Genomic DNA, 23,668 nt, shown 5'->3' with positions numbered 1-23,668 from the left:
AGAGATACCAAGGGAGCATTTCATGCAAAGATGGGCACAACAAAGGACAGAAATTGTATGGACCTAACAGAAGCAGAAGATATTAGGAAGAGGTGGCAAGAGTACATAGAAGAACTATACAAAAAAGATATTCATGACCCAGATAACCAAGATGGTGTGATCACTCACCTAGAGCCAGATGTCCTGGAATGCAAAGTCAAGTGGGCCTTAGGAAGCATCACTACGAACAAAGCTAGTGGAGATGATGGAATTCCAGTTGAGCTATTTCAAATCCTGAAGAATGATGCTGTGAAAGTGCTTCACTCAATATGCCAGCAAATTTGGACAACTCAGCAGTAGCCACGGGACTGGAAAAGGTCAGTTTTCATTTCAATCCCAAAGAAAGGCAATGCCAAAGAATGCTCAAACTACCACACAATTGCACTCATCTCACACGCTAGCAGAGTAATGCTCAAAATTCTCCAAGCCAGACTTCAACAATATGTGAACCATGAACTTCCAGATGTTCATGCTGGATTTGGAAAAGGCAGAGCAACAAGGGATCAAATTGCCAACATCCACTGGATCATCGAAAAAGCAAGAGTTCCAGAAAAGCATCTAATTCTGCTTTATTGACTATGTAAAATCTTTTGACCCTGTGGATCACAACAAACTGGAAAATTCTTCAAGAGATGAGAATGCCAGACCACCTTATCTACCTCCCGATAAATCTGTGTGCAGGTCAAGAAGCAACAGTTAGAACTGGACATGGAACAACAGACTGGTTCCAAATTGGGAATGGAGTAGGTCCAGGCTTATATTGTCACCCTGATTATTTACCTTATATGCAGAGTACATCATGAGAAATGCCAGGCTGGATGAAGCACAAGCTGGAATCAAGATTGCCGGGGGAAATATCAATAACTTCAGATATGCAGATGATACCACCCTTATGGCAGAAAGTGAAGAACTAAGAGCCTCTTGATGAAAGAGGAGAGTGAAAAAGTTGGCTTAAAGCTCAACATTCAGAAAACAAAGATCATGGCATCTGGTCCCATCACTTCATAGAAAATAGATGGAGAAACAATGGAAATAATGACAGACTTTATTTTCTTGGGCTCCAGAATCATTGCAGATGGTGACTGCAGCCATGAAATTAAAAGACGCTTACTCCTTGGAAGAAAAGTTATGACCAACCTAGACAGCATGTTAAAAAGCAGAGACATTACTTTGCCAACATTTGTCCATCTAGTCAAATCTATGGTTTTTCCAGTAGTCATGTATGAATGTGAGAATTGGACTAAAAAGCTGAGCACTGAAGGTGCTTTTGCATCTGATGCTTTTGAACTGATGCTATTGAACTGTGGTGTTGGAGAAGACTCTTGAGAGTCCCTTGGACTTCAAGGAGATCCAACCAGTCCATCCTAAAGGAGATCAGTCCTGGGTGTTCATTGGAAGGACTGATGCTGAAGCTGAAACTCCAGTACTTTGGCCACCTGATGCGAAGAGCTGACTCTTTGGAAATGACTCTGATGCTGGGAAAGATTGAAGGTGGGAGGAGAAAGGGATGACAGAGGATGAGATGGTTGGATGGTATCACCGACTTAATGGACATGAGTCTGAGTAAACTCCAGGAGTTGGTGATGGACAGGGAGGCCTGGCATGCTGCAGTCTGTGGGGTTTCAAAGACTTGGACATGACTGAGCGACTCAACTGAACTGAACTGAACCCAGCTGATTAAGGCGCTTGATTACATTTGCAAAATTCCCCTCACCTTTGCCATATAACTTAACCTGGTCATAGGAGTACCATTGATGATATTCATGGGTCTCACCCACGCTCAAGGAGAGGGGATTACACGAGGCATGTACACCAGAGGCTGGGAATCTGGGGGGCCATTTTAGAATTCTTCCTGCCACAACTTTAGCTTAGCACTGTCCACCTTCAAGTAATACTATACTACTTCACACATAGTATGAGTATGCGATGCCCGGATCTTCCCTTGTCTGTCAACCTTTGTGCTTGTATTTGTTGCTTAGAGTTGTGTAACAAAGTACCAGAAGCTGGGTTGGCTTAAAACAGCAGAAATTTATTCTCTCATAGGGTAGAAGTCCAAAATCAAGGTATTAACAGGACCATGCTTTCTCTGCAACCAACAGAAAAATCCTTCCTTGCCTCTTCCTAGCTTCTGGTGGTTTGCCAGGCATCTTTGACAGTTCCTTGGCTTGCAGCTTCATTGTCTCATGATTTCCTCTCAAGTGTGTCTGTGTCTTCAGATGGCCATCTTCTTTTAAGGACATAAGTCATATTAGGTTAGTGGCCCACCTTACTCTAGAATGGCCTCATCTTAACTAATTAAATCTACAGTGACCCTATTTTCAGACAATGTTACATTCAGTGATACTAGGGGTTAGAAATTCAACATATCTTTTGGGGGACACATTACAATACTATTGTCATACATTGTGTTTCCCCATATTTACAAACCCCACATACATTATATTTGCTTTGCACAGTCAATTACATTTTAGAGATATTTAAATAAAAAGAAAAACTGTCTATATTTATCCATGTAGTTCATGTTCTTGCTTATTTTATGTAGGTCTGGGGTGGGATTGAGGCTGAACAGGCTTGACACATCCCTAGACTGTGGCCTCTTGACCACCAGTGATGAGGGGCAGAGTAGCCCCAAGCTGGGTATGCAGCCCATCATGGCTGCACAGGTAGGGCACGTGGGAACCCTCCTCATCTCCTCTCTCTGCATTTAGTAGTATCCCTCTGGGCACAGCACATATCAGGCTTTGTCTTAACAGTGATGGTTTTCTACCTCGTGATCCCTCTTCATTCTTCTTTCCAGTTGAAATTAAGGGTTAATGAGTGGAAAGGAGCCCAAGCCAGACTTTGGGGAGCTGGAAACAAGCTCTTTCTCCACCTGGGTGCCGATTGCACAGGTGTCTTCACTTTGGGAGGACTCACCTAGCTGCACACTTCAAATGTGTGTGCATTTTAGGATACATGCTATACGTCATTAAAAACTTAAAACACAGACTAGTAACAGTAACTAAGACTGGAAGAGAAGTTGAGGGCCCCAGGGGCCCTGCTCGCAGGAGTGGACTTGCTGGTCCCCTGGGCAGGAGCTGGGTCCTGAGCTGCTTGTTAGTGGCCAACGTGTGGTGGGGGCTCAGCTCCCTCAGGGTGTAGACCGGGACCTCGGACACAGAGGTGATGAAAGGACTCCACAAACTACAATGTTGTACACATGCCAGTCTGAACCCCCAAATGGCAGTTTGCATTCCAACTATTCTGAGTCTTGGAACTCTTCTCAAAGAGCAGTGGTGGGAGCACTGGTTTCAGAAAAGAGTTGACGGAGCAGTTGTCGGGTGTCTGAAGACAGTGGCTGGGCCATCCCATACATTGGTTTCTGCTTTGACAAATGACTTGGAATCAGTCACCCCTGCTTGTCATTCAACTCAAATGGGCGCCGCATTCTGTGTGTTATGACATCCTCAGATCAATGAGGGCCTGGAGAGAGAGGAATTGGCCGCCTTCCGCAAAGCTGTAGGTTCCAGTAAGCTGCCTCCTCCTGGCACAGCTGGTGTCATGCTCCTCCTCCATCACCTGTCTGCTGTCTGTTTGTCTTTCCTTTCTTTTTTCCCAAAATGAAAAAACCCTTTGATGCTTCTTTGTAAAAGTAATACAAGCCATTGAAGCAGAAAGTATCAGAAATGCAGAAAGCAGTAAAGGAAAAACCAAAGCCACCCCTTAGCCTAATAAGGACAAGATGATCCCTCTGGTCATTGAATGTGGTGGGCTTTTTCTCTGGGCTTCCCTGATGGCTGAGTTGATAAAGAATCCACCTGCAATACAGGAGATCCGAGTTTGATCCCTAGGTTGGGAAGATCCCCTGGAGAAGGGAACTGCTACCTACTCCAGTATTCTGGCCTGGAGAATTCCATGGACTGTGTAGTCCATGGGGTCGCAAAGAGTTGGACACGACTGAATGACTTTCACTTTCTTTTTTTCCCTCTGGGTGTGTGGAGGTACATTTTTCTTGTGCAAAGCTTCACTCATTCTAAGCATAGCCTGAATTATAACTGGCTTTTCTCACTCCTCAGCTACAGATGTGCTCACCATCTCCTGTGCTCCTCCTACCACTGCATGGCATTCTGTTGAAGAGAGGGATGACCCTTTGCTTAGCCAGTGCATGTGGCCAGGGGCTCTGCACGCTTCGCAATGTGGTGAATGTCCTTGTTCTTGGCAGGCACTGTCAATGGTTGCCCTCTCCCTGGACAGGGTCTCAGAGCAGTTGTTATGGTCAAAGGTGTACATCCATGCCAGCTTCCACCTTCATGCCACCCATCTGTTGCTCTGGAGCTTGTCCTCCAAACCTTGGTGCGTCACACAGAGGGTCGCCGTGCCCTCGTGCTCTCCTCCTCTGTCCATATGGCTGGCCCAATAATCAGTCTTGTCTCCTCCACTGCTCTACTCTGGACTTCCCCCACTCTCACATCTTCCTGCGGTTTCCCTCATGTCAGTCAAGTCCCCCGGATGGCCAAATGCCAGCCTGAGTAGCCATACCCTTGCCGTCCACACATCAGCATGGCCTGTGGGCATCACCTTCCCCATCTGCCCAGGATGCAGCCACTCTCTCCATTCTTCACCCAGCAGAGACCTACCAGGGCCATCCCTCAACACTTGACCAAACCTATCTCTTGCTCATTCCATGCCCCACAGTGAGGGTGCTCCTCACCTTGCTCTCGCCACAGTGGCCTTGCTCTTCTTGGCTTGTCCCCTTCTCTGGGCCTTGACACCTGCTGCCTCCCTACACAGCCCTTCCCCAACTCCCAGGATGTCCCTCTCATGTCTGATCCTTCCTTCCATTGAGTTTCAGAGCAGATGTCGACTTGGCACGTCAGCCTGTGAGCTGGGCTCCTCAGATCCATTTTGTAGAAGAGAATGTGAGAGGGAAAGAGACCTCCCCAGGAACTCACAGCTAAGGACCAAATGCATGTCTGCCCTGGCCAGTCTATGTGTTCCCACAGCCCATAGCTGATGGGTTGTAGCTCACCCCCTGCTGCTGATGGTGTACTCCAAAACCATGTCTGTCTCCAGAGCCTCGGTTCTTAGGATTCTTTCCATTGCATGTGAAGAATCTCAGCTCAAGCAGACACAGGTGAAGCACAAAAGGAGGATGTCTTTGCATCTGTAAATAAAGAGTCTAGGGGTGTACCTATGGCTAATTCATGTTGATGCTTGGCAGAAACCAACACAATATTGTAAAGCAATTATCCTTCAATTAAAAATAAATAAATATTTTTAAAACCAAAAAGAAAAGTCTAGGGGTGGGCATCAGACATGGCTAGATCTGAGACATGGTCTCTGGCTCTCTGCTGGTTCGCTCTACTTTCTCCACTTGGGCTTCTTTTACAAGAAGGCCCTTGGCAACCTTACATTTACCTCCTGTCCTTCCTTTTCCCAAGCAGAAGGCAGAATCTCTGCTCCAACAATTCAAATTCCTGTCCCAAGAATTGTCTGGTGGCCCACCCCAGTGAAGTGCCTACTCATGGATCTATTCCTAAGTCTGGGGGTGGCATGCCCTGAGTGGCTGTGCCCAAATCACACACCCATCCCAAAGCACTGTAGGGAAAGCTAGTTCCTACCCCAAGTAGCCACTGGGGCCACATGCCCTTGATACCACAGGCAAGAAAGAAAGGACAGAAGGTCTCTGTTGCTATAAGGAGGAATAGATGCTGAGTAGGCAGAAGCCACAGAGGCCCGTGACCTTGGGCCGCTGCAGCAGAGCCAGGTCTTGGTGTAGACAAGAAGTAATCTAGGTGCTTTGTCTCACTTTCCATGCCCTAGCCTAACTTAGTCCTGGAACCACTGTGGCCTGGCCAGAGGGACTTTACAGATCCTCGCCTGAGGGCCCTTGCTGGGGCTGCTGGGACTGAGAGGAGGCTAGAAATGGAGCCAGTTAACAGGCTGCTTCCTTAGAGAAACTGTTTCTCTAAGGAAACTCCCGTTGTTCTGTGGCCGTTGTTAAGTAGCTCCCGTTGTTCTGTGGCCTTTAGGCTAGCATCCCCCTCCCTGCCCCTCTGCCAACCACTCCTTTCTCTCGCTGAGAGTCTCACCCCTGCATCTCAGTCACCCACATGCTGTCAAAGTTGTCATCCCTGGAAGCCCCCGTTCTGTATAGCCCCCACCTCCAGGGCCAGAGAGGGCCAGGAGGGTGCTCAGATGGGCCTGGCCTGGACAGCTACCATTGCCAAAGCACTGATGTTTTCGGAGTGTCTTTGTGGCGGAGTCTTTCTGAAGTGTTAGTCCCAGAAGTGCCTGTCCCCTGAGCAGCAGGGCCCATCTGCACAAGCAGTGATTCCTCCCAGCCTTATCCTGGCGAGTCTTGGAGGTGTGACATGGGGTGCCTGGCCTGGCAGCCTGCACAAAGCCTGGACTTTGTTGTCCCGATGAGATGACTGATAGCCAGCCACCTGGGCCAAGACGAAAGTAGCACTCAGCATGGCTGGACAGCCCCCCGTGGACTGGAGCCCACGTGGAACGTGTACCTAGGCAAGGGCATGGCCTGTGTGGCCTCTGCCTCAGGGGCCACCTGCTGCTGGAGGTTGTAGCCAGCTGAGGTCTTGGGCATGTCAAGGAAGCAGCTTGGTTCACCTAAGAGACTCCGAGACTGGAGGACCTATAATCCACCTCAGCGCCAGCCATTGTCTTCAGGGGCCAGCAATGCCGAGGACTAACTGCAATACATATATTCACTCTTGAGTCACTCCAGCAACGCTGAGCACTGACTGCCGTAACATTATTCACTCTTCAGTCACTGACACGTGTCAGCATGTTTATTTGAACACATTTTAAAAAGCACATGGCCAGCACATTAGACCCATGAGTTCATAGACACTATCAGTAAGAATGATACTAATTTTAAAATGTGAATTGATATGAAGAACATGACTAAGTGAATAGCTGTGCAGAGAGTCGTCAGGCCTGGAAATATGAAAATGATCCTGGAATGTGTCATTCAAAAAACACTGGAGTGAAGGGTTTAATGTCGTAAAGGTCCTGAGCCTGGTTCTTGGAGGGATGCAGGGGGCTGCACAGAGCAGGTGTGCAGAGGACAGGTGTGCACAGGGGAGCCTCACCCTTGTCACCCTTCTGGTACCTGGCATATAGGTGTCCCCAGCCCTGTGAAGACTTCTCCTCCTGGTGGCTGCCCTCACTTCTTCACACTCCTCCTTGGCGATTCCTTGCACTGATACATGTGACCCAGGGCCCAGAGTGGAGGAGGTGGCATGAGCTGGGTTCTGGGTCACACACTATGTCCTGGCCTGGTTCCCCCAGCTCCCCACACTGCAGTGCACAAGTCACTCAACCAGGGTCACCTCAGATGAAACAGGGAGGATAAGAGCAGCAGCATGGTTGGACACAGAGGTTTGAGGGAGGAGGTAACCGTATCTGGGCTGTGAGTTTGTTTGGCACGAGGCAGCTGATTCACACCAGTGTCTTCCTGTCCACAAGTGAGGTGGTGCACTGTATCCACTTTATTAGGAAGCTCTGAGGTGGGTGGGCCTTGCCCAAGGGCTCTTGGATGGGTGACAGTTGGAGGGTCCCCACCTCTGGGACTCCTCTAGGTGGAGGATTTGGCTGCTTGGGCATCAGAACCACCTGGGCTGTCCACAAGCTGGTGTGAGACCTCAGCATCTGCATTTTCCAGGAATGCAGCTCCAATTGGCAACCAGCCTTCCCCAGATGCTGAGGGCAGGGACAGATGTTCAGTGCTCACATCTGATCAGGATGACCCTACCCTCAGGGTGTGGTGTTGAAGAAGACTCTTGAGAGTCCTTGGACTGCAAGGAGATCCAACCAGTCCATCCTAAAGGGAATCAGTCCTGAATATTCATTGTAAGGACTGATGCTGAAGCTGAAGCTCCAATACTTTGGCCACATGATGCAAAGAACTGACTCATTTGAAAAGACCCTGATGCTGGGAAAGATTGAAGGCAGGAGGAGAAGGGGATGACAGAGGATGAGATGGTTGGATGGCATCACTAACTCAATGGACATGAGTTTGAGCAAGCTCTGGGAATTGGTGATGGACAGGGAAGCCTGGTGTGCTGTGGTCCATGGGGTCTCAAAGAGTTGGACACAACTGAGCAACTGAACTGAACTGAACTGAACCCCCAGTGTGAGAGGTTTCAGCTTTAGAGGCAGAGTCTCACTGGCTTTTGCAAAGGTGGCCATACCCAAGTGGTGTCTTCACACATGGCTCAAGTTCTAACACCACTGCCTCCCTGACTGTCTTTTAGAACAGTGGCTGGGGAGGCCCTGCTCTGCATGGATGCCCAGCACTGGCCATGTGCACTGGGCCAGCCTCTACTGCCTGTGATCTCAGTAGCCCCCCCATCCGGCCTGGGCCTTTCCCTACACAAGCTGCCTGGGTCTCTGCATGGAGAATCTCTCAAGTCAGAATCCGTCATGGCTATGGGCTACCCCAGACCATTTCAGAAGTCAATAAAAGCCCAATATTAGTTTGAATCCATGGAAGGGGTGGGGGCTATCTTGTCCCCCACCCAGTCAAACTAGGTGACCTAACACAGGTCAGGCCGTCTCTCTGAGCCTCAGTTTCCCCTTCTGTGACAACCATAAGACCCCTTCGTATGTCCCCCTGCAGGTGACAATCAAACTGCTTTTCAGCAATCCTAGAGGGAACAAGATTCACAGTCGCATTTGTGCACATGCTACATGATGCTGGCCGTGGATGAGGGCCCCACAAGTCCAGAGGCTGCGGCACAGGCCAGGACTGACCCAGAATGCCCAGTGGAGCCGCCGGTTTGGGCCTCAGATACACTCACACATCCTCCCAGCTTCTCTGACAAGGGCCTTTTCTCTGTCTACTCACGACTCCTGAGAGAAGCCAGAGAAAAACAGTATGTTTCTTTGTTTTATTATAACACGGATGACTTCATCTTCCCTCATCTTCCCAGAAAAGACAACAACGAATTTGTTAAAGTTCAGCTGTGAGAACTTCCTCCTATAGCAGGAATGAGGGGTATTGAAAGCAGCGTCCTGCTTCCCAGCGCTGTTTGCAGCGGAGGCCCTGCTTGTCGCCTGGGCCTCCTGCTGCAGTGCTCCTCCATCTGCGGGGGGACGGGCTGCAGCACATTGACCTGCCCAGTGCTCTGCGACCATCCCATGGGCTTTAATTACTTCCTTCAGATCTCCAAATTCAGGGGGAAATGAAATGATTTCTCTGTCCATTAAGATCTTTCCTGCCTTTCGGCTGGAACCACCATCTTCCAGTAATTTGCCAAAATGAGCAACGCAAAGAGGAAGAGGAGGGACACCTGCTGAATGACCTCTGGACCTTTTAGAAAACGTGGGGTTGTTCCTTTGGCCACATACATGTGCGTCTACCAGAAGGGTGATATTGTGGCTATCAAGGCAATCGGTACTGTTCAAGAAGGAATGCCCCACAAATGTTGCCATGGCAAAAGTGGACGAGTCTGCAGTGTTACCCAGCATGCTGTTGGCATCATTGTAAGCAAACAAGTTAAGGGCAAGATTCTTGCCAAGAGAATTAATGTGCATATTGAGCATATTAAGGACTCTAACAGCCAAGATAGCTTCCTGAAATGTGTGAAGGAAAATGATCAGAAAAAGAAGGAAGTCAAAGAAAAAGGGCCTTGGGTTCAGCTGAAGCACCGGCCTGCTCCACCCAAAGAAGCACACTGCTTGAGGACGAATGGGAAGGAGCCTGAACTCCTGGGGCTGATTCCTATGAATCCATGGCATGTGGGTGTGAAAATAAAGACCTAGACAGTATGAATGTTTCTCTTAACTGAGTAGAGGTGTTGTGTCCCTTCCCCAAGGAAATGCTTAACACATTGTAATTGTGTCCAAATTCAGTGGGTGATGCGTTTTTAAATTTAGTGTTTTTTCTTCCTAAAAGATGTAAAATAGCTTGCTGTTCAAGCTAATAAACTACTATATCTATCTATCTATCTTTCCAGACCCCTGACAGACGTCTCTAGCTAGGAGCAGACGTCCTAGGAGCGATGTCTGTGTGACCCCCAGGGAGGTGCACTCAGTGCGAGGGTCTGGTCTCTGGTCTCTCAGAACACTGGGTCCCCTGAGGCACCCAAACCCCAGTGACCACAGAGGGCTTAATCAGGCCAGCCAGATGATGGGGACAGCAAGCTGGTGGCCTCCCTGGGTAGAGGGACAAGTGCCAGGAAGGAATGGAGGCTTGATGTGGCTGGCTCTTCTGAGCTCTTAAGTAAAGGCAGAAATGCTGATTCTCATGAAAACCCTTGTGTAAATAAGGTCAGCAGATCCACCATTTACAGGGGAGGGACACCTGGACCCCTGCTTGTCAACCTCTTGATTTACCTGGAGTGACCATTGTGGATGCGCTTGGCAACTGCCCGCCTGGATCAGTATGAGGGACAGAAGTGAACTGCGCCCTCCCTGGCCATGAATGAGTAGGTGAGAGAGCCACACAGGGACCACAGGCCTTGCCCAGGGACAAATTGTCCAGAGGACTGTGTGAATGGCATGGGATCCCAGAAAGGGAGCTGTGGCCATTAGCAGGGCCGAGGGGATTGAGCCAGGCTCCCTGGAGGAGAGGACAGCAGGTTGAACTTGGGCCTCTGCCATCCAGGAAGAGAGTACAGCAGTACAGAGGCCTGGAGGCAGGGAGGGTCCAGAGAGGCGGGAACGGAATGTTGGTGGGCAGATGGGAGGGCCATAGGGCAAGAGGCCACACAAGTGGGGAGGAGATCCAGGTGGGCTCCAGCTCCCGGGAGGTGGGGGGAGCCTGGTAGGGATTCTGGAGAAGGGAGAATGTGGACCCAGTTCTTTCAGGCTGGAGCAGGAAGTCCCTGGCTGAGCTTGACGGGAGGGTCTGAGGGGAGTCAGTGGGCAGCAGTGCCTGTGAGTTTTGCACACCCCAGACTGTTCTAACTGCTGGGGATCCCTACACCTCCATGCCCCCACTTCCTCAACCACCTCGTGATTCCTAGGCCCTGATCAAGACAGCTTAAGGTGCACTTGGCTAGCTCAGAGAGGCCTGAGCTCAGAGAAAGGCCAGATAACCCAAGTGGCAGTGGAAGGCTAGGCAGCTGGGGCAGTTCCTGCCTGAAGGAGGCACAGAAGCAACCTCCTGGCCAGGAGCCTGAGTGCCTCTCATCACAGAGTGGGCAGCACCATGCCAACAGAGCAGTGACTCTACTTCTGACCCCAGTAGATCCACCAAGGGGGGCTACTATGAGCCCACTTTATAGATGTGGGAACTGAGGCTCATACAGGTGAGGAGGCTGTTCCACTACCAGGCAGTGAGGAAGACCCCCTCCCTGCTCCGTGTAGCCCACGGAGCTCATCACCAAGCCTCCCAGGCTTGCCTCCCCAGATACTGAAACAAATCCCAGAAGCCACAGGGGTAAAAAGTAAAGCTTTTATTTTTGCCAACTGTTTGCTGTCTTTGAAAATGCCTGAGAGGCGTTTGTGAAGAGGTGTGGGTGACTCATGCAGAACGTGGAGATGCGATTAGCTATTTTTGCCTCAAAGACAGATGGGCAGCATCCCTGAGGGTATGCAGGCAGTGGGGGCTGACCCTCAGCAGGGAGGCAGGGCAGTGGTTGCCATGCGCACTGGCCTAGGCAGTCCCAATGTTGTCAGCTTTGATGAAAGCAAATCCGTCAGCCCAGAAGGCTGGCTCAGGGTTTTCTGGGGTGTTGTCATCGCCAGGGTTATGTGGGGTTCCAAGGCCACAGGAGGTGGGGACCGTGGTCCTTGTTGATGTCCCCTTCCGTCCAGTCTACAATGTCTGCACGTGAGGCTCCTCCTGCCCTGCCGCCTCCAGGTGAGCAGGCACCAGGCCTGGGACCCCATAAATGCTCACACCTTCCAGGTTCACCTGAGGCCTGCCTTCAGGGCTCAGCTGTGGAAGCTGAAAGCCCCAGGCTCTGTCATCACATTCGAGACTCAGGCCTGAAGATGAGGAAGCCACAAACTTAAACTGAGAGTGGTTTACCTCCTCTGTTGCCGATGGGGTCCTCCCTCCATAAGGAGGTTCTGGCGGTGGGGATCCCGCTCCTGGGCTGGAGGGGGGCCCCAGGATGCCTGGAATGGGGAGCCATGACCTGGGTCTCACCATGTGGCCCCTGAACCTGGAACCGGGGCCGTGGCTTCCGACTTGGTCTGTCTCCAACTCTCTGGGGCTGATAGCTCAGATGGTAAAAAAAATCTGCCTGCAATGTGGGAGACCTGGGTTTCATCCCTGGGTTGGGAAGATGCCCTGGAGGAGGGCCTGGCAACCCACTCTAGTATTCTTGCCTGGAGAATCCCATGGACAGAGGAGCCTGGTGGGCTACGGTCCTTGGGGTCACAGAGAGTTGGACACAGCTGAGCAACTAAGTACCAATTCTCTGGGACTCAAGGGCCCCGATTTGGAACGGCTCTATAGTGCTTACAAGAGCCCCTGCCCTCCAGGCTCTAACTGGGCAGGGCCCACAAAAGGGTCGCCCCATCCCCACCCACTCACTAGAGAGAGACACACACCTCACAACCTGCGGTGAGGAGGGGCCGAGAGCAGGGGGCCACCTCAGGGCCGCTTCCACAGCTCCCACCACACTCAGGACTCAGGCCTGATGAGGAGGGGAACAAGAGAGGGACATGAGCGGCTGCCAGTGCAGCCCTTGGCTGAAGCACAGACAGTGGCTCAGCTGAGGCCTGGGACCAGGAGAGCCATCAGGAGGCTCAGCGGGAGAAAAACCTGGGGACGGCTGGCTCTGGTTGATCACAGGAGGGTGGGGAGCCTCCCCGGACGCTTGCTCCCACAGATCCCAGGCAGGGCCCAGGACAGGCAGGGCTGTGCCTCTCAGCTGGCTGGCGGGGGTTGGGGGAAGACTCAGCTGAAGAACAGCTAGCGCTTTCATTCCTGTGTCCTCGATTCACACATCTCAGTGACAAATGTGTTTTTCACACAGTCTTGAAATTCATTGTCTGTGGTAAATAAGACCCTTGTTTCCCCTCACAGAACGAGCCACTCTACTCCCTGGCAGCTGTCGCCTGGCAGGCCAGCCCCACGGGGCAGTACGGTCACCACTGGTAGCCTTGGCCACTGGCCAGGCACCCCTGAGCACTTTCTCTGCCCTCCTCTGTCTGCTGTTGCTCCAGTCACCTCCTCGTGGCTGTTGTTTGTTCATTCATTCATTCCTTTTTTTAGCCCTTCAGCAAGTGCTAGGTGAGCCCTGTTCCAGATGTCGGTGGTACAGCCTTGAGTAGGGCTGGCAAAGCCATACTCTCAAGAACTCATGGTCACATGGGAAGAACAGGGGCCAAGCAAGTAAATAAGATACAACTTCATGCCACAGGAATATGAAATGAGGAGGAAATGGCAACCAACTCCAGTATTCTTCCCTGAAAAATACAAAAGACAGAGGAGCCTGGTGGGCTACAGTCCATGGGATCTCAAAGAGTTGGACACGAGTGAATGACTAAGCACAGAACCAGTGTGGAGAATGACTGGGCAGTGAATACCATGTGAACCTGTGGTCAGAGAAGGCTTTGATGGGGGATAAGAGGGAAGCAGCCAGGTGAAGACCTGGGGGAAGGGTGTTCCCAGTGAGGGAAGCACAGAGCCCTGAGGTGGGAATAAGTGTAGTGTATGCAAGGAAAGGATTTGGGGCGAGGTTGGAGAGGTGGGCTTGGAGCCCAGTTGGTGGGACTTCACAGTCCATAAGGACTTTAGAGGAGGTCCAGCCATTCCATGGGGTGTAATCAGAGATGGTTCTGATCAAGTTCCAGTGCTGCACTGGGCACGGTCACTCACAACCTCTCCATGCTTATGTGGGCTTATCATCTGCACTGTGTTTGGGGGGAAACTCAGGCTCAGGGCCCACATACCCACCTGCCAACAGCTTCTCCTGTCCCAGCCTACCAGCCCTTCCCAAGTCTATAACCCCAGCTGCTCAGAGGACCCTTTCTTTACTCAGCTCCTCTTGTGGCCACCTCCAAATGCATTGGACCTAGCCCCCTGTCTACTGCATTTCTGAAAACTTCTTCTAGGAGGCAACACTGCAGCTGGATCTTCAAAACGAACAGAAGGGTCTTCTAAAATGGAAGAAACATTGAAAACTTGACTCAGTGGTTAGAGTGTGGATACATATGTGGGGCACAGCAGGCAGGCATTACTGGAGTAGTCTTGCTTACAATTTTTCTAATAAAAACTCGTTTATTAAAATGAAAATATTCTGTAATGAAATTTTACATTTCTATCAGAATCACCATTATCACTTCCCACAACTTGAAAGTTTCCATGTAATGAAAACATGGAATGTTAATGTAATGAAAACAAACATTATTGATTTTTAAAAAGAATAAAACTACAAAAATATAAACACCAACATTTAGGTTGTAGGATCATGGAAGTATACTCCATTCTGTCTCTCCCACTGACTGCAGCTTAAAATCAAACAGGATGCAGGGAGTAGCTACTTTGAAAACTAAGTCATAACAGGCAGATTGGAGAAGAAAATCATAATTTGAAGTACCACCTAACTGTCAGTGAGCTTACCATTTTTCCTCCACTTGTGTTCCCTGTCTAAACTCAGGGCAGCCTGAAAACTAAAAGGGACATCAACAGTGACACAGAGAGCTTCGGGAGACATCTGCTGATTCTGGCTCAAGGAGCAAGTGAGCGGTCTCCTAGAGAAAGCAGGAAACTACATTTAAAAACATCTTCCCTGTGCTCTTTTATACTCCAGCTCACAAGCAATTCCACAACAGCATTTCATGGACCCTGCAAGAACCTAAAACTCTGAGGTAGGGGAGCCTTTCTCTCTGAACAGATGCATTATTGCCAAACTGAAGGCAGGATGAACAAGGCACTTTTCTTTCTCTTTTGTCCTCCCATCGTTTAGCCCTAGATTCAGGCATAGTCATGGGAAGTGCATAGCAGAACTGGGAAAGTTGGGTAAGCAAAGCCCTAGCTTTCTGGCTTGAAGACCAAAAAAGGGAGCCCCAGGAGAGAGGAGGTCAGGAAAGCTACCTCATAAAGTTTTTTATTAACTCCTGGGCTAATGCCCAAGCTGCACAGGTTGGGATCTGACCCTAAAGAGTACATCATAGGTTTTGAACTTCCAGATGTACAAGCCGGATTTAGAAAAGGCTAAGGAGCCAGAGATCAAATTGCCAACATCCATTGGATCATAGAAAAAGCAAGAGAGTTCCAGAAAAACATTAGCTTCGTTGACTATGCAAAAGCCTTTGACTATGTGGATCACAACAAACTGTGGAAAATTCTTAAAGAGATGGGATTATCAGGCCACTTTACCTGCGTCCTAAGAAATCTGTATGCAGGTCAAGAAGCAACAACAGTTAGAACTGGACATGGATCCGCCACCACCACAGGGGCACGTGTTTCTCTGGCCTGGTAACTCTGCTGCTCTGGAGGATTCTTGTGTGATTGATAAACCTCTGATGAAGCCCTGCCAGATGGGCACTAGTTATTACCACACAGAACAAAAGACCCTTCCCTACAACATTATGGGAGAACGTGAAGAAGGGGTCCTTTGAGGGACAAAGCCAAAACCTTCCAAAGAGTAAACAACTTGAAGCCAATAGGCTGTGCCTTAAAAATGATGCATCCCAAGCAAAACACAAAAATAATGAAAAGAAAAATGAGTATTTAAATGAAGATGTGAATGGATTGATGGAATATCTAAGACAAAACTCACAGATGGTTCACATGGTGAGATGATAGCAACAGTCTGAAACAAAGGGAAAAAATTGTAGTTGCCTTAAAGAAAGACAGTTGCTGGGAAGGAAGATGATTAAAAAGACAAGCAGCAAAGAAAAATGCAATGGTATGTTTCCATTGTAGACAGCTGGCCATGGGATTGCAGATTGCCCTGCTGCCCTTGAGACTCAAGAAATGGGCACTGGAATATGCTACTGGTGTGGATCCACAAGTGCAAGGTTAAAGTAGACCCAGCTCTGGGTGAACTTCCTTTTGCAAAATGTTTTGTTTGTGGGGAAATGGGACATCTATCCAGATCTTGTCCTGATAATCCCAAAGGACTCTATGCTGATGGTGGTGGCTGCAGACTATGTGGCTCTGTGGAACAGTTGGAGCAAGATTGTCCTTAAAGTCAGAACTCAGATCAAATGGTCACAGTTGGTCACTGGGTCAAAAGGAATGAGTGCAGACTATGAAGAAATTTTGAATGTGCCTAAATGGCACCCCACTCCAGTACTCTTGCCTGGAAAATCCCATGGGTAGAGGAGCCTGGTAGGCTGTAGTCCATGGGGTCACTAAGAGTTGGACATGACTGAGCGACTTCCCTTTCACTTTTCACTGTCATGCATTGGACAAGGAAATGGCAACCCGCTCCAGTGTTCTTGCCTGGAGAATCCCAGAGACGGGGAACTTGGTGGGCTTCCGTCTATGGGGTCGCACAGAATCAGGCACGACTGAAGTGACTTAGCTGCAGCAGCAGCAAACCACAGAAACCCAAAACAAACATACCTAAAGTTGTTAATTTTTGATGATTAGTACTATTGTTTGTTCAACATTCTGAACTGGGCCTACTTCACAAGTTAGAGCTGGACTGTCCCTTGGAGGCCTGTATTGTATATATCAGTATAATTCAGGTATGGCCAAACCAGTTCCTGAGTTCAGTGCATCAAAGAGCATTCTACCATTGTTTGGAGAAAATCAATGAAAAAAGTATAAGATGTTTAAAATGGATTTTCTAAAAGAATATATTTTTGACCAATAGAACTTAGGTATAACTAAGTGGTTATAACAAGTTGGTGATGCCATCCAACCATCTCATCCTCTGTCATCCCCTTCTCCTCCTGCCTTCAATCTTTCCCAGCATCAGGGTCTTCTCAAATGACTCAGGTGGCCAAAGTATTGGAGTTTCAGCTTCAGTATCAGTCCTTCCAATGAATATTCAGGACTGATTTCCTTTAGAATGGACTGGTTGGATCTCCTAGCTGTCCAAGTGACTCTCCAGAGTTTTCTCCAATACCACAGTTCAAAAACATCAGTTCTTCGGTGCTCAGCTTTCTTTATATCCAACTCTCACATCCAGACATGACTACTGGAAAAAACCATAGCTTTGACTAGAAAGACCTTTGTTGGCAAAGAAATGTCTCTGCTTTTTAATACGCTGTCTAGTTTGGTCATAACTTTTCTCCCAAGGAGCAAGCATCTTTTCATTTCATGGCTGCAGTCACCATCTGCAGTGATTTTGGAGCCCCCCAAAATAAAGTCTGTCACTGTTTCCACTGTTTCCCCATCTATTTGCCATGAAGTAATGGGACCAGGAGAAGGAAATGGCAACCCATTCCAGTATTCTTGCCTAGAGGATCCTGTGGACAGAGGAGCCTGGTGGGCTGCTGTCCATAAGGTTGCACGGAGTTAGACATGACTGAAGTGACTTAGCATGCATGCATGCATTGGAGAAGGAAATGGAAACCCACTCTAGTATTCTTGCCTGGAGAATTCCAGGGACAGAGGAGCCTGGTGGGCTGCCATCTATGGGGTGGCACAGAGTCGGACACGACTGAAGTGACTTAGCAGCTTAGCGGCAATGGGACCAGATAACAAACTTAGACAGCATATTAAAAAGCAGAGACATCACTTTGCCAACAAAGTTCTGTATAGTCAAAGCTATGGTTTTTCCAGTAGTCATGTACAGATAGGAGAGTTGGACCTTAAAGAAAGCTGAGTGCCAAAGAATTGATGTTTTCAGGCTGTGGTATTAGAGAAGACTCTTGAGAGTCCCTTGGACTGCAAGGAGATCAAACCAGTCAATCCTAAAGGAAATCAACCCTGAATATTCAATGGAAGTACTGACGATAAAGCTGAAGCTCCAATACTTTGGCCACCTGATGTGAAGAACTGACTCACTGGGAAGGACCCTGATGCTGGGAAAGATTGAGGGCAGGAAGAGAAGGGGGAGACAGAGAATGAAATGGTTGGATGGCATCACCAATTCAATGGACATAAGTTTGAGCAAACTCCTGGAGATAGTGAAGGATAGGGAGGACTGGCATGCTATAGTCCATGGGGTTGCAAAGAGTTGGACATGACTTAGAAACTGAACAGCAACAAACCAAAGTACAAAATAGACTGCTGTCCATGTCTCAGATTAGCTGCTGCATGGCACACAAATTTGAACATCAACTTAATGGCTTTGAAAATAAAACTAACATTAAAACCACAACCCCATCAGAGCTTTAGGAAAAAGCCCCTCTGAATCAACTGCCTGCCAAAACAATAACATACATATTCTCCACGGGATTTTTAAAAGAATCAGAATTTGTAAACATAGTATTCAAAATGTCTATAACACCATCCAAAATTACTTTACATGTGAAGAACTAGGAAATCTCAACTCACATGAGAAAAGATAGTGAATAGATGCCAATGCTAAGATAAAACCTAGCAAACTCATATTATCTGACAAAGACTTTAAGCCAGCTATTGTAAAAATGCTCCAACAGTAAGGGGAAACACTTCTAAAACAAATAGAAAGATAGACTATATCAACAAAGAAATAAGAGATATAAAAGAACCAAATGGAAATCTTAGAACTGAAAAAAATAACAAAAATCCAAATCTAACAGAACTGGAAATGAGAGGGAAAATTATCAGTGATATTGAAGGTAGTTTGGTAGAAATTATCCAGTCTGAACAATGGAGAGAAATTGAAAGAAAAATTAACAGAGCTTCAGGCACCTCTAGAATAAGAGCAGAAGTCTAACACTTATGTCACTAGAGTCCCAAAAGGATAGGAGAAAAAGTGTAATTCAGAAAAAGTGTTTGAAGAAACAATGGCTTAAAGCATCTCAATTTAATCAAAGATATTGTCACCCTGCTTATTTAACTTATATACAGAGTACATCATGAGAAACGCTGGACTGGAAGAAACACAAGCTGGAATCAAGATTGCCAGGAGAAATATCAATAACCTCAGATATGCAGATGACACCACCCTTATGGCAGAAAGTGAAGAGGAACTAAAAAGCCTCTTGATGAAAGTGAAAGAGGAGAGTGAAAAAGTTGGCTTAAAGCTCAACATTCAGAAAACAAAGATCATGGCATCTGGTCCCATCACTTTATGGCAAATAGATGGGGAAACAGTGGAAACAGTGTCAGACTTTATTTTTGGGGGCTCCAAAATCACTGCAGATGGTGACTGCAGCCATGAAATTAAAAGACACTTACTCCTTGGAAGGAAAGTTATGACCAACCTAGATAGCATATTCAAAAGCAGAGACATTACTTTGCCAACAAAGGTTCATCTAGTCAAGGCTATGGTTTTTCCTGTGGTCATGTATGGATGTGAGAGTTGGACTGTGAAGAAGGCTGAGCGCCAAAGAATTGATGCTTTTGAACTGTGATATTGGAGAAGACTCTTGAGAGTCCCTTGGACTGCAAGGAGATCCAACCAGTCCATTCTGAAGGAGATCAGGCCTGGGATTTCTTTGGAAGGAATGATGCTAAAGCTGAAACTCCAGTACTTTGGCCAACTCATGCAAAGAGTTGACTCATTGGAAAAGGCTCTGATGCTGGGAGGGTTTGGGGGCAGGAAGAGAAGGGGATGACAGAGGATGAGATGGCTGGATGGCATCACTGACTCGATGGACATGAGTCTGGGTGAACTCCGGGAGTTGGTGATTGACAGGGAGGCCTGGCTGTGATTCATGGGGTCGCAAAGAGTCGGACACGACTGAGCGACTGAACTGAACTGAACTGAACTGAATAGATCCACATATTCGCGAACCCCAAAACAAGGTGTAATCCAAACAGAATAAAACACAAAGGAACTCGTGTCCAGATACATCATAATCAAACCAGTGAAAAATAAACACAAAGAAAAAATCTTAAGAGCTACCAGGAGAAATGATGCTTTACTTACAAGTGAAGAATGTATCAAATGATTGTAGCTTTCTCATTAGAAACCAAAGAGGTCAGAAATAGTTGAAAAAACATTTTTTAACATGCTGAAAGAAAAGAACTGTTAACCCACAGTTCTAGAGCCATTGAAAAGGTCATTCAGGAATGAAGATGTTATAAGAAACTCAGGTGAAAGAAAACTAAGAATTTATTGCCAACAGACCTGCTCTTTTGCATTGTTAAAGGAAGCTGCCCTGGTAAAAAGGAAATGATGCTAGAAGGACACCTAAAACATCAGGAATTAGGAAGGGTAATAGAAATAATAAATATCTATATAAATACAACAGACTATTCTCCCTTTGAATTTTTAACGTGTGTTCGATGGTTGAAAACAAAGATGATAGCATTGTCAGATGAGGTTTTCAGTGTATGTAGATGTAACACATGAGATGCTTAAAATATAGAGGAGAGCATGTAAAGCACCCTAATGGTGGCTAAGTTTTTTCTGTTTCATTTGAAGTGGTGAAAAATATTAATTCTAAATAGACTATGAAATGTACATACAAACATACTTCATTTTCTTGCACTTTGCAGGTGTTTCATTTTTTACTAATTGAAGGTTTGTGGCAACTCTGTGTCGACTTAAAAAAAGATAGTCACTACCTAAAAGTTAAGAGTTATGTTTTATTCAGTGGGAATTTTTAGGACTTCAAGCCTGGGAGACAGCATCTCAAGTCTCAAGTCACCCTGAGAGAGCTGCTCCAAGGAGGCAGTAGGTGAGGGGGAGGGGCCAGGTTAAATAGAAGTTTGCAACAAGGGGAAGGTAATCTGAACAGTAAACGGTTGTTGTTTATTAAGGAAAACCAGATATCTCAAGAAACTTAGCACTTTTCTGTATATGGGAAGATGCAAGAGTCCAGGCTCACTGCAATCATTCACTTCATGTGCGTCTCAACTATCTGGGGCCAATTTTTCAGCGCAGATCACAGGTATTGTTCCACGGGTGGTGTTCTTCCTGTTTGCCCTGGAGAGCTGGAATCGCTGATGACTGTGACATCCTTGTTTATTGATGCGGCGGGAAACACTCCATTTCTACCCAACAGCCTTGCCCACTTTGTGTCTCTGTGTTACAGTTTGTTAACAGTATTCCGATTATTACTGTAATTGTTATGGTGGTCTCCGATTAATGATCTTTGACAATACTATTGTAATTGTCCTGAGGTACCACAGACGGCACCCATAATGTAACAAACTTTATATATATATATATATATTGCTGCTGCTGCTGCTAAGTTGCTTCAGTCGTGTCCGACTCTGTACGACCCCATAGACGGCAGCCCACCAGGCTCCCCCGTCCCTGGGGTTCTCTAGGCAAGAACACTGGAGTGGGTTGCCATTTCCTTCTCCAATGCATGAAAGTGAAAAGTGAAAGTGAAGTCGCTCAGTCGTGTCTGACTCTTAGCGACCCCATGGACTGCAGCCCAACAGGCTCTTCCGTCCATGGGATTTTCCAGGCAAGAGGACTGGAGTGGGGTGCCATTGCCTTCTCCAATATATATATTATATATATAATATATATATCCTTATTGCTCCACCAACAGCCTGTTCCCCAACTCTCCCCCTCTCCTCCAGCCTCCCTATTCCCTGAAATGCAACAATATTGAAATTAGATCAATTATAACCTTACAAGGGCCTCTAAATGTTCAAGTAAAAGAAAGAATTATACATCTCTCACTTTAAATCAAAAGCTAGAAATGATTACACTTAGTAAGGAAGGCATGTCAAAAGCCAAGATAGGCTGAAAGGTAGGTCTCTTGTGCCAAAGTTAGCCACATAGTTAATGCAAAGGGAAAGTTCTTGAAGGAAATGAAAAGTGCTACTCCAGTGAACACACAAGTGATACAAAAGTGAAATAACCTTATAGCTAATATGGAGAAATTTTAGTGTTCTAGATAGAAGATCAAACCAGTCACAACATTTCCATAAGCCAAAGCCTAATCCAGAGCAAGACCATAAGTCACTTCAGTTCTATGAAGGCTGAAAGATGTGATTTTGAAGCCCAAGACAATAAAGGCTGTCACTGTTTACATTGTTTCTCCATCTATTTTCCATGAAGTGATGGGACCGGATGCCATGATTTTAGTTTTTTGAATGTGGAATTTTAAGCCAGCTTTTTCACTCTCCTATTTCACCTTCATCAAGAGGCCCTTTAGTTCCTCTTTACTTTCTGCCATAACGGTGGTGTCATCTGCATATCTGAGTTTACTGATACTTCTCCCACAATCTTGATTCCAGCTTGTGCTTCATTCAGTCTGTCATTTCATATAATTTACTGTGCATAAAAGTTAAATAAGCAGCGTGACAATACACAGCTGTGACATACTTTTTTCCCAATTTTGAACCAGTTTGTTGTTCCATGTCTGGTTATAATTGTTGCTTTTTGACCTGCACACAGGTTTCTCAGGAGGCAGGGAAGGTGACCTGGTATTCCAGTCTCTCTAAGAACTTTCCACAGTTTGTTGTGATCCACACAGTCAAAGGCTTTTGCATAGTCAATAAAGCAGAAGTAGATGTTTTTCTGGAATTCTCTTACTTTTTCTATGATCCAACAGATGTTGGCAATTTGACCTCTGGTTCCTCTGCCTTTTCTAAATCCAGCTTGAACATCTGGAAGTTCTTGGTTCATGTACTGCTGAAGCCTAGCTTGAAGGATTTTTAGCATTACTTTGCTAGCATGTGAAATGAGTGCAATTGTGTGGTAGTTTGAGCATTCTTTGGGATTGGTCTTTTTTGGGATTGGAATGAAAACTGACCTTTTCCAGTCTTGTGGCCCCTGCTGAGTTTTCCAAATTTTCTGACATATTGAGTGCAGCACTTTCACAGCATCATCTTTTAGGATTTGAAATAACTCAGCTGGAATCCATCACCTCCACTAGCTTTGTTCATAGTGATGTTTCCTAAGGCCCACTTGACTTCACATTCCAGGATGTCTGGCTCTAGGTGAGTGATCACACCATCATGGTTATCCAGGTCATTAGGATCCTTTTTGTATAGTTCCTCTGTGTATTCTTGCCACCTCTTCTTAATATCTTCTGCTTCTGTTAGGTTCATACCATTTCTGTCCTTTATTGTGCCCATCTTTGCATGAAATGTTCCCTTGGTATCTCTAATTTTCTTGAAGAGAACTCTAGTCTTTCCTTTTCTATTGTTTTCCTCTATTTCTTTACATTGATCACTTAGGCAGTTTTTCTTATCTCTTCTTATTATTGTTTAGAACTCTGGATTCAGATGGGTATATCTTTCCTTTTCTCCTTTGCCTTTAGTTTCTCTTTCTTTCTCAGCTTTGTAAGGCCTCCTTGGACAACCATTTTGCCTTGTTGCATTTCTTTTTTGGGGGATGGTTTTGATCACTGCCTCCTGTACAGTGTTATGAACCTCTGTCCATGGTTCTTCAGGAACTCTGTCTATCAGGCTAATCTCTTGAATCTATTTGTCACTTCCACTGTATAATTGTAAGGGATTTGATTTAGGTCACACCTGAATGGTCTAGTGGTTTTCCCTACTTTCTTCAATTAAAGTCTAAATTTTGCAATAAGGAGTTCATGATCTGAGCCACAGTCAGCTCCCAGTCTTGTTTTTGCCAACTGTATAGAGCTTCTCCATCTTTGGCTGCAAAGAATATAATCAACCTGATTTCGGTATTGACCATCTGGTGATGTCCATGTGTAGAGTCTTCTCTGTGTTGTTGGAAGAGGGTGTTTGCTA

General features: G+C 46.8%; 1 protein-coding gene and 2 pseudogenes across 4 annotated transcripts in view; all 3 read left to right on the top strand.

Moving 5' to 3' along the window:
* RASGEF1C (RasGEF domain family member 1C) overlaps positions 1-23,668 on the top strand; it is a 116,580-nt gene that overhangs the window by 35,093 nt on the left and 57,819 nt on the right. Inside the window, exon 1 of one of the 4 annotated variants that reach the window (XM_006080757.4) lies at positions 14,466-14,814. The exons of the other annotated variants lie outside the window; for them this stretch is intronic. The gene's annotated coding sequence lies outside the window, so the exon portion shown is untranslated. Of the gene's footprint in view, positions 1-14,465; positions 14,815-23,668 lie in introns of those variants that run through there. 4 annotated transcript variants of the gene reach the window in all.
* On the top strand, positions 8,154-9,809 carry LOC123466196 (annotated as a pseudogene).
* On the top strand, positions 12,037-21,090 carry LOC123464583 (annotated as a pseudogene).

This window comes from Bubalus bubalis, chromosome 9, assembly GCF_019923935.1.
Source record: "Bubalus bubalis isolate 160015118507 breed Murrah chromosome 9, NDDB_SH_1, whole genome shotgun sequence".
In the NCBI taxonomy this organism is placed as follows: domain Eukaryota; kingdom Metazoa; phylum Chordata; class Mammalia; order Artiodactyla; family Bovidae; genus Bubalus; species Bubalus bubalis.
Note: the sequence above shows the minus strand (reverse complement) of the source record. Positions and strands in the feature narration are given on the sequence as shown.